Source organism: Primulina eburnea, chromosome 18 (genome assembly GCF_022965805.1).
Source record: "Primulina eburnea isolate SZY01 chromosome 18, ASM2296580v1, whole genome shotgun sequence".
Lineage (NCBI taxonomy): Eukaryota > Viridiplantae > Streptophyta > Magnoliopsida > Lamiales > Gesneriaceae > Primulina > Primulina eburnea.
The window spans coordinates 17032826-17041775 of NC_133118.1; the positions used below are offsets into that span (position 1 = coordinate 17032826).

Consider the following 8950-nt stretch of genomic DNA (forward strand, 5'->3'; position numbering starts at 1 on the left):
TGTCAAGAAGATCCTGCAACTGCTGTTTCAATTCTTGCATCTCCGATGGAGCTAAACGATAAGGAGCTCTAGAGATTGGTGTCGTGCCTGGCACTAAATCAATGCCGAAATCCACTTCCCGAACGGGAGGAAAACCAGGAATCTCCTCGGGAAAAACATCCGGAAAATCGCAAACCACTGGAATGTCACTGATACCGACACTATCTGCGGACGAATCCATAGCATAGATAAGGTAGCCTTCCCCGCCCGACTCTAAAGCACGACAGGCTTTCAGAGCAGAAACCACAGGCATCGGGGGTCGCGCTCCCTCTCCATAGAAAAACCAACTGTCGCCCTCAACTGCACGAAATTGCACAAACTTCTGATAACAGTCCACAGTAGCTCTAAACACAGTCAGCACATCTATTCCCAGAATGCAATCAAAATCCTCCATCGCAAGAATCATCAAATTAGCAGTTAAAACATTACCGTCAAACTCTAGAGGACAACCCAAAACTAGACGTTTAGCTAGCACCGAATGACCCATCGGTGTGGAAACAGATACCACAACGTCCAAAGAAGTGAAAGGTAACGCATGACGCTTAGCAAATCTCGCAGATATGAATGAATGTGATGCACCAGTATCAATGAGAACGTAAGCAGGTAATCCACATAATAAAAAAACACCTGCGATAACTATCTCGTTCTTCTCAGCAGCCTGATCCTGGTTAAGAGCAAAGACCTGCCCTTGAGTACGCGGTCGGAGGTTAGAACCCTGAGTAGACTGTCCCTGCTGTGGCCTCTGATGAACTGAAGCCTGAGAACCAGATCCTGATCCTCCGCCCGTCTGTGGACAATCTCTCTTCATGTGGCCCATCTCACCGCACTTGTAACAAGCACCCGCAACCTTGCGACAACGCTCCGTCGGATGATCCTTCCCGCAATGCTGACACGGGCCCTTCTTCTTCCCAAAATGGTGAACTCCTCCAGATCCAGAGGAAGAAGAAGTAGATCCAGCCTTCTTAAATGCTTGGGCGCGGGGACCCAAAGAACTAGTAGGACGAGCAGACTGCATGGCTCGACCTCTCAGCAAACTGCCCTCAGCCTGGCGACAACGGTTCACAAGGCCCTCATACGATGTCGGATCATCACAGACAACAACCCGATCATAAATCTCCTGATTGAGGCCCTGAAGAAAATGGTTATACTTGGCCCTAGCATTGTCACTGACATGTGGAACATACGGAATCAACTCAAAGAACTTCTGCTGATACTCATCAACAGACAAACTTCCCTGCTTCAGATTGATCAACTCAATCGCCTTGGTCTGCAGAAGAGCTGGCGGAAAGTAAATCAGCATGAAAGCGGCTCGGAAATCGGCCCAAAGAACTCGACCCTGTCGCTGAACTATCGGTGCAGAGGTAGACCTCCACCACTTACGCGCACCACCCTCCAGCAAGAAATCAAGGGTATCAATCTGCTGCTCCGCCGAGCACTGAAAAGTCTTGAAGCAGCTCTCCATCCTCTCAAGACAGTTTTCCGCAACATCCGGAGTCTCACCGCCCGAAAGAGGTTTCGGCCCCATCTGCAAGAACCGATGCATACTAAAACTCCGAGGCTCATCACGACGGTGTTGACGACGTTCTCGATGCTCTCGGCGACGCTCCCGATCGTCGCGGTCTCCCCAGCGTCCAATGCTGCCATGACTACTAGCATCGTCGTCAAAATCAGACATCTCTAGCTACAAAAGTTACCAGAGATTAAACCCAAAAGAACAGTTCCAAATCCCAAAATCTTAATGCATGCTCTGATACCATAAATGTAGTGACCCGTTCCAGAATCACCTACTAATCAGAACTTAAGCATGCAAAATTAACATTTAAAACTGAATCAGGTAAACAGCGGAAAAACAGTAATACAACCCAATCGAATCTGTAAGTACAAAATACTTAAACAACCAGATCGAACTAAATTCCAAGAACAAATACCAACAACTACAGGTCAACCTCTGCCAGCTCCCTGTCCACTCCCTCCTGGACCGTCCAACCTGAGACCTGCCCCATCGAATAGGGTGTCCAAAACAGAGATAAACCGAGGACGTGAGCATAAAACGCTCAGCACCGAAAGCATGAGTATACAAGACTATGACATGCATGTATGCAAAATGTACTGGATACCAGGATCTGGGTATAACGAAAAACTGCTCAGGTAAATGACGTCAAGGTATGTAGCACTCTGCGCCGTCGCACCAGGAGGTGGCTCCCATACCAAAATAAACCTGTGGATATACCGGTGACCTGACCACCGTCGGCCAACGGGGTCCAACCATCCACAACAAACGAGGGCTGAGCACCCTCTCAACAGGCTATCTCAAAGATAATCAGGCCCAACATGATTATGCAAATGCCGCATAATAAACCATGCATCATATGACAGATAATAATGCAACATATAAACATGCAACACATAGTAAAGCATACTCAATCCTGCTATCTCGGATAGTACTTTCGTACCTCAAACCAGTAGATCCTAGCAATCAGCCCTAGAATCAAGCCTGCGTCCGTAGTCAGCCCACTGATGCCGCTAGCTCCCAACTAGAGCACAGCTCCGCTACAAAACCAGTAGCTCCCCGCTAGTGCCTGAACCTCGAGAAAAGACTAGAAACCCATCAGAAACGACTAAAACGCTCTGGAACACTCGGAATTGGCGAGTAAAAAGTGAAGCCTCGCGCCTCTATTTATAGACAACGATCGGTAGATCCGATCCACTTCGGAAGATCCGATCCGGTACACTTCGGACCTTCCGAACTCTGATCGGACGATCCGAGCCTTGCATGTCTTCCACGTGTCCAGCCACCTGTCTCGGACGATCCGAACCCTGATCGGACGATCCGAACCCTGCATGTCTTCCACGTGTCCAGCCACCTGTCTCGGACGATCCGAACCCTGTTCGGTCCTTCCGATCCCACCGAAAAAATAATTAATCCAATAATTAACTCAAATTAGGCATCGGGATACTACAATAATCGCTATCAGATGAATATCGAAATAGCTTTAGTCGAGGTATTGTACAATGAGAACTGTGAATTTCCTTCGTATGGGAATGATATTACAAGTGATGCTTGAGAGCAGATTTGTTAAGATCAGTGATCTGATAAAGAAAATGAAACTGATTCAGAAGAAAGGAGGATAGCTCAGAATACATAGACTGATAAGCCAATGTCGGACGATGACTGTTGGTATTGGAAACCGAAGATTGAGTATATCTCTGACTGAGATATTGATTTTTATTAATTGTTGATTGGTATATACGGATATTGTATAGCCAATAGTGTGTGATTGATTCTATCACGAGTGATGTGATTAATATGAGCTTATTGCATATTCTGTATATCTCCTTCTGGTATCTGATTTGAGATATGATATGATTATCTGTATAACACGAATTGAGTATTTGAGATTTCGGGGACGAAATCATATCTTAGAGGGGGAGAAATGTAAGGCCCGAGAATTTGATTACCGTAATCTGAAATGATTTGAGTATAATTACTGTAATCAGACGTTGATTAATTGACAGAATTAAGGTTGTAGGAGCTCAAATGAAGAAGAAGGGCATCGTTACATGATAAGTTAAGATGTTCGACCGAACATCTCAAGATGTTCGGCCGAGCATCTCGCGTCCGAGCGGTAGAAAAGAACCGCCCGAGCGCCAATTTTATTCCTTCAACAGAAACTGCCGCGCCCGAGCGGTAGAATATTACCGCTCGAGCGCCAGGAGATGTTCGGCTGAACATCTCGACAGAAATTGCCGCGCCCGAGCGGTAAGTTTTAACCGCTCGAGCGCGAGACATGCAATCAGGAAATGTGCCAGGTGGCTGGATGCATGTACGAGGTGTATATATATATATATATATACATTACAATTCATTTCCTCATAAACGTAAAAAGGAATTGAGAGGAAATCTTGTTCTTTGCAATTCAAACTTCAACCGTGCAATATCCGTCCGTCCAAATTGTAATCCGACTTCGGTACGGTAATCCTATTGACGTAGGCTACAACTTGACATAAGTTTTACTACGTTTTGACATGTTTTGAAATTATGCTATTGTCAGAATTAAATAGGATTCATATATGATGTTCTCGACATGTTAGACATCGTAGAATCGAAGTCAGATTAAGAAATAGACTGATTATGGAATTGTTATGAATTTCTGATTATAATCGGTTGATACCGGACAGATTTGAATTGTGGCGGGATTACGGATTGTATGGGATATGAGTTATAGATTGTAACTGTTATCTGGTGAATTGGTATTGACGGGGATATTAAAATTGTACCGTTATACCGTTGATTTTGAATTAAATCCAGATTGATCAGATTGTTATGGAATTGACTAGTATATTGATATGAGATTATTGATATTGTCAGTACCAGACAGATTGTGAGTTCAGGATATCGACTGAGCCAGGAACCGACGAAAGAAAGGTATAAGTCAATGTGGTATTGGGAGATGGACTTGAGTCGGTTTAGACTTGGGTTTCCCTAAATCACATACTTTACTTTATTGCATTGATATTTGCATTGATTGATGATATACTTGTTTTCTGGAGTTATATATTACAGGTATTAGACGAGTAGTCTTATGACAGAAGTGTCGTTAGTGGTGGGATCACAACGGGCACATTGCACGATGTCATAAGATGGTGTATTGGCGGATGTGCCAAAGACTGTCACTGGATGTTGGCTATCGATGTGGATAGGATGGTGGCTTTTTCTATTACTGTTAATCAGTATTGTATCGATGTGGATAGATTAGTAGCTCTTCTATTACTGTTAATCAATGTCATATCAATGTGGATAGAATTAGAGTTGCTTCTATTACTGTTAATCGGTACTATATTGATGTGGATAGAATAATAGCTTCCTCTATTACTGGTAATCGATACCATATCGATGTGAATAGAACTGGAGTCTTTTCTATTACTGTTGATCGATACCATATCGGCGTGGATAGAACTGGAGTCTTTTCTATCACTGTTAGTCGATATACACATGCCAACTTCTGGAATCGGGATCTCTAGACTAGGAGTGTGTCTAGTCTGAATGATGTAGCTACGAGTATTGTCGACAGTTTGATATTGATTATGTTTCAGACTTTATTACATATATCTGTTACCTGATTACATGCTTTATATTGGTTATATGATTGCATGTTTCGTTGATTTATACTGGGAGTATATTCTCACCGGTTTATCCGGCTGTTGTCTTGTCTGTATGTGTACTTGACAACAGGTGGGACAGGATCAGGGTCCAGGAGATGAAGAGAGAGATCGTGATTAGAGTGGTGGCACCGGACTTGGACTAGAGATAAGGTTGAACACTTGATAGTAGTTGTCAAACCCTAGTTTGAATAAATGTTTGTAATACAGGACTTGTATTTTATATACTGATATGTATATATGTGTTAATTTCACTACGTTCCGCATTTTGAAAAAAAAAATTTAGACCCTGTTTTTAATTGATTAATTAGTCCCAATTATGAATAAGAACTTGATTAGCGTCCGGGTCCCCACAAAAATCCTCTCACAATTGAGATCAAATTAAGCAACAAATAAAGTTACCAAAGGAGTGACAGTTTTATCATGCTCTAGAATTTTGACCATATATCTCAAATTACTTGGTCAAATGGTCTGAAAAAAATACCACAACTAGACAACTCAATTATCCACATGTTTCTTTTTGTGTGAAGAAGCAAATTCGGAAAAGAAGATTTTCAAAAGTGATGTGTAATATAATATAATATCTTGGAACACCAATGAAGACTTATGTGTAAAAAAATAATATTTTATTTGTCGTTGTCTCCCCAAATTTGGCTATAAATAGGGGTGCATTGTAATGTATTGAGATATCCCTCATTCTATGAACAAAACCTTTGAGTTCATAATATTTCTCTCTATATTTTTTCTTTATTTCTTGATTTAAATACAATTACCATGTTAATTTCATATTCAAAATTTTACACTTTGAATAATGAATAGCTAACTTTCTAAAGTTGAGATGATAAGGTGAAACTCTTGGCATGATAATAAGGTTATTAAAAGGTAAGAATCTATGTTTTATATTATTTAATCATTATTTATTGCTTATGTTATATATATTTCTTTAAGCATTTTTATTCCCTACTTATAAGTGGGAGTTTTGATTTATTGTTGCTATATGTTACACTAAATTCTTGGAACCATTTAATTGTTAGTTTGAAATTACCAACCATTTAAAGTGGATGTCTTGATTTATTATATATAAATATATTATAATATTAAATTCTTGGAACCATTTAAATGTTAGTTTGGTTTTACCAACCATTTAAATTGGATTCCTTGATTTATTATATATGAATATATCATAGTATTAATTTATTGGTACCATTTAAATGTTTGTTTGGTTTTACCAACCATTTAAAATGGGAACCTTGATTTAGTGTTTACAAATATATATAGCACAATAAATACTTGACCACATTTATAAGTTTTGGTATATATTATATACTTATAAGATAATAATATATAACATAATATAAAATTAAAAAGAAACAAAAACAAAAAATAAAACAAAACAAAAAGACATTTTAGTGGACTTTTAATTACCTTAGCTTCCCTGTGGATACGATATCAGACTCACCGAATTATACTACTTGTGGACAACCTGCTCTTAGGAGTGCAACAATCAAAGTAACAACAAGTTTTTGGCGCCGTTGCCGGGGAAGTATAATTTAATTTCAAGTCTATTTAATTTTTTTATATTTTATTTTTCTTTATTTGAATTTTTATTGCTTTTGTGTGTTTTTATTTTGCATTTGCATTTTCATGAGCATTTGGTCACGTACACTTAGTGGTCGACTCATTCGAAATAACCTTTTATTTTAAAAAACATGGCGGAAGAACCCATCCAAAAAAATGAAGATGAAATTCAATCTCAACATGATCATGATAGACGAAGAACACTTAGAGATCACATGAATCCTACACATACTAGTGCACCTTCATGTCTAGTTTTTTCCCCTGATGCATCTCATTTCAATTTTAAGTCTGGTATTATCTAACTTTTACCCAATTTTCATGGCTTAGATTCTGAAAATCCATACATGCATTTGCGAGAGTTTGAAGAAGTGTGCAACACATATAATGATCTAAATTGTAGCATGAGCACCATTCGACTTAAGCTTTTTATTTTCTCTTTAAAAGATAAAGCTAAAAATTGGCTACAAAATCTTAGATCGGGATCCATTCAAACTTGGGATGAATTGCAACAACAATTTTTGAAAAAAGTTTTTTCCATCTCATAGAACAAATTCTTTCAAAAGGCAAATCATCACTTTCACTCAAAAACAAGGAGAAACTTTTTATCAATATTGGGATAGATACAAAGAATTGCTTAATCTTTGTCCACATCATGGTTTTGAAATTTGGAGAGTTGTTTCTCAATTTTATGAATGCTTAACACCTAAAGATAGGCAAATGGTTGAATTTATGTGTAATGTAACATTTGAAGATAAAGATCCAAACGAGGCAATTGAGTATCTCGATTCATTAGTTGAAAAGGCTCAAAATTGGGACACTATAGGTACAATCGAACCATCAAACAAGATTCAATCTCCTACATCTGGTGGAGGTATGTACACTCTCAAAGAGAACATGATCTTCAAACTAGATTTACCTCTTTGGAAAGAAAAGTTGAGGCACTTGAATTGAAAAACAATGTTCAATTAAAATCTGTTCAAGAAATTGTGTGTCACATTTGTGATACAAGTGATCATTTTACAAAAGATTGTCCCACTTTGCCCTCTTTTAAAGAGTATCTCCATTAACAAGCCAATGTTTTGAACAATTTCAAAAGGCCAAATTTTGAACCATTTTCTCAAAATTACAATCCAGGTTGGCGAAATCATCCAAATTTTAGTTGGAGGAATTATAATGCTGCACAATTTTCACAACCACATTTCCAAAATCAACAAAATTTTCAAAAATATGCACCTTATGTTCCTCCACCTAAAAGAAATTTGGAAGATACATTGAATTCTTTCATTGCAAAGCAAGAGTCTATCAATACTCAAACTGCTCAAACCATGACAGATTTGAAAGGTACTCTTGCTGAATTTGCATCTGCACTTAATGTTCATGAAAAACGTAAATTTCCTTCACAACCTCTGCCTAATCCCAAGGATCATCATTCACAAACTGGAACTTCTGGAACTCAACTGATGGATCAGGTAAAATCTGTTATTACCTTCGAAGTGGTAAGGTTGTGGAAAAATCCATTCTTGAACCTTGTGAAGATGATGATAAATCAACTCCAAAGGGTATGAAAGTGGAACCCATAACTTGCGAAGAAGAGGTTCAACAGACAGTGTCACCACCATTCCCTCATGCATTGAAAAATACAAAAAAAAATCAAATTTGAATTCTGATATATATGATATTTTTAAACAAGTAAAAGTTAATATTCCTTTATTAGATGCAATAAAACAGGTACCATCATATGCCAAATTTTTGAAAGACTTGTGCACTGTGAAAAGAAAATTGAATGTGAAAAAGAAAGTATTTTTAGCCGAACAAGTAAGTGCAATCATTCAAAATAATAATACTTTGAAATACAAAGACCCTAATTGTCCTACTATTTCATGTATTATTGGAGAACGAAAGATTAAAAAAGCCTTGCTTGATCTTGGAGCTAATGTGAATTTACTTCCATATTCAGTTTATCAAGAACTCAATCTAAGCGAGTTAAAATCTACTTCGGTAATACTTTTACTTGCAGATAGATCTGCTAAAGTGCCAAGAGGTATGGTAGAAGACGTATTGGTCCAAGTTCATAACTTTGTATATCCTGTCGATTTCATAGTTTTAGATACACAACCTATAGAAGCTTGTAATGCAATTTCTGTAATTCTGGGTCGTCCATTTTAGCAACTTC

At 38.5% G+C, this 8950-nt stretch overlaps 1 non-coding gene across 1 annotated transcript; it reads right to left on the reverse strand.

The window, feature by feature from the left end:
- Window positions 1-7327: 7327 nt before the first annotated feature.
- On the reverse strand, window positions 7328-7436 carry LOC140820380 (small nucleolar RNA R71). Its single transcript, XR_012115455.1, has one exon. It is a non-coding gene; the product is annotated as a small nucleolar RNA R71 (small nucleolar RNA).
- Between the last annotated feature and the right edge of the window lie 1514 nt (window positions 7437-8950).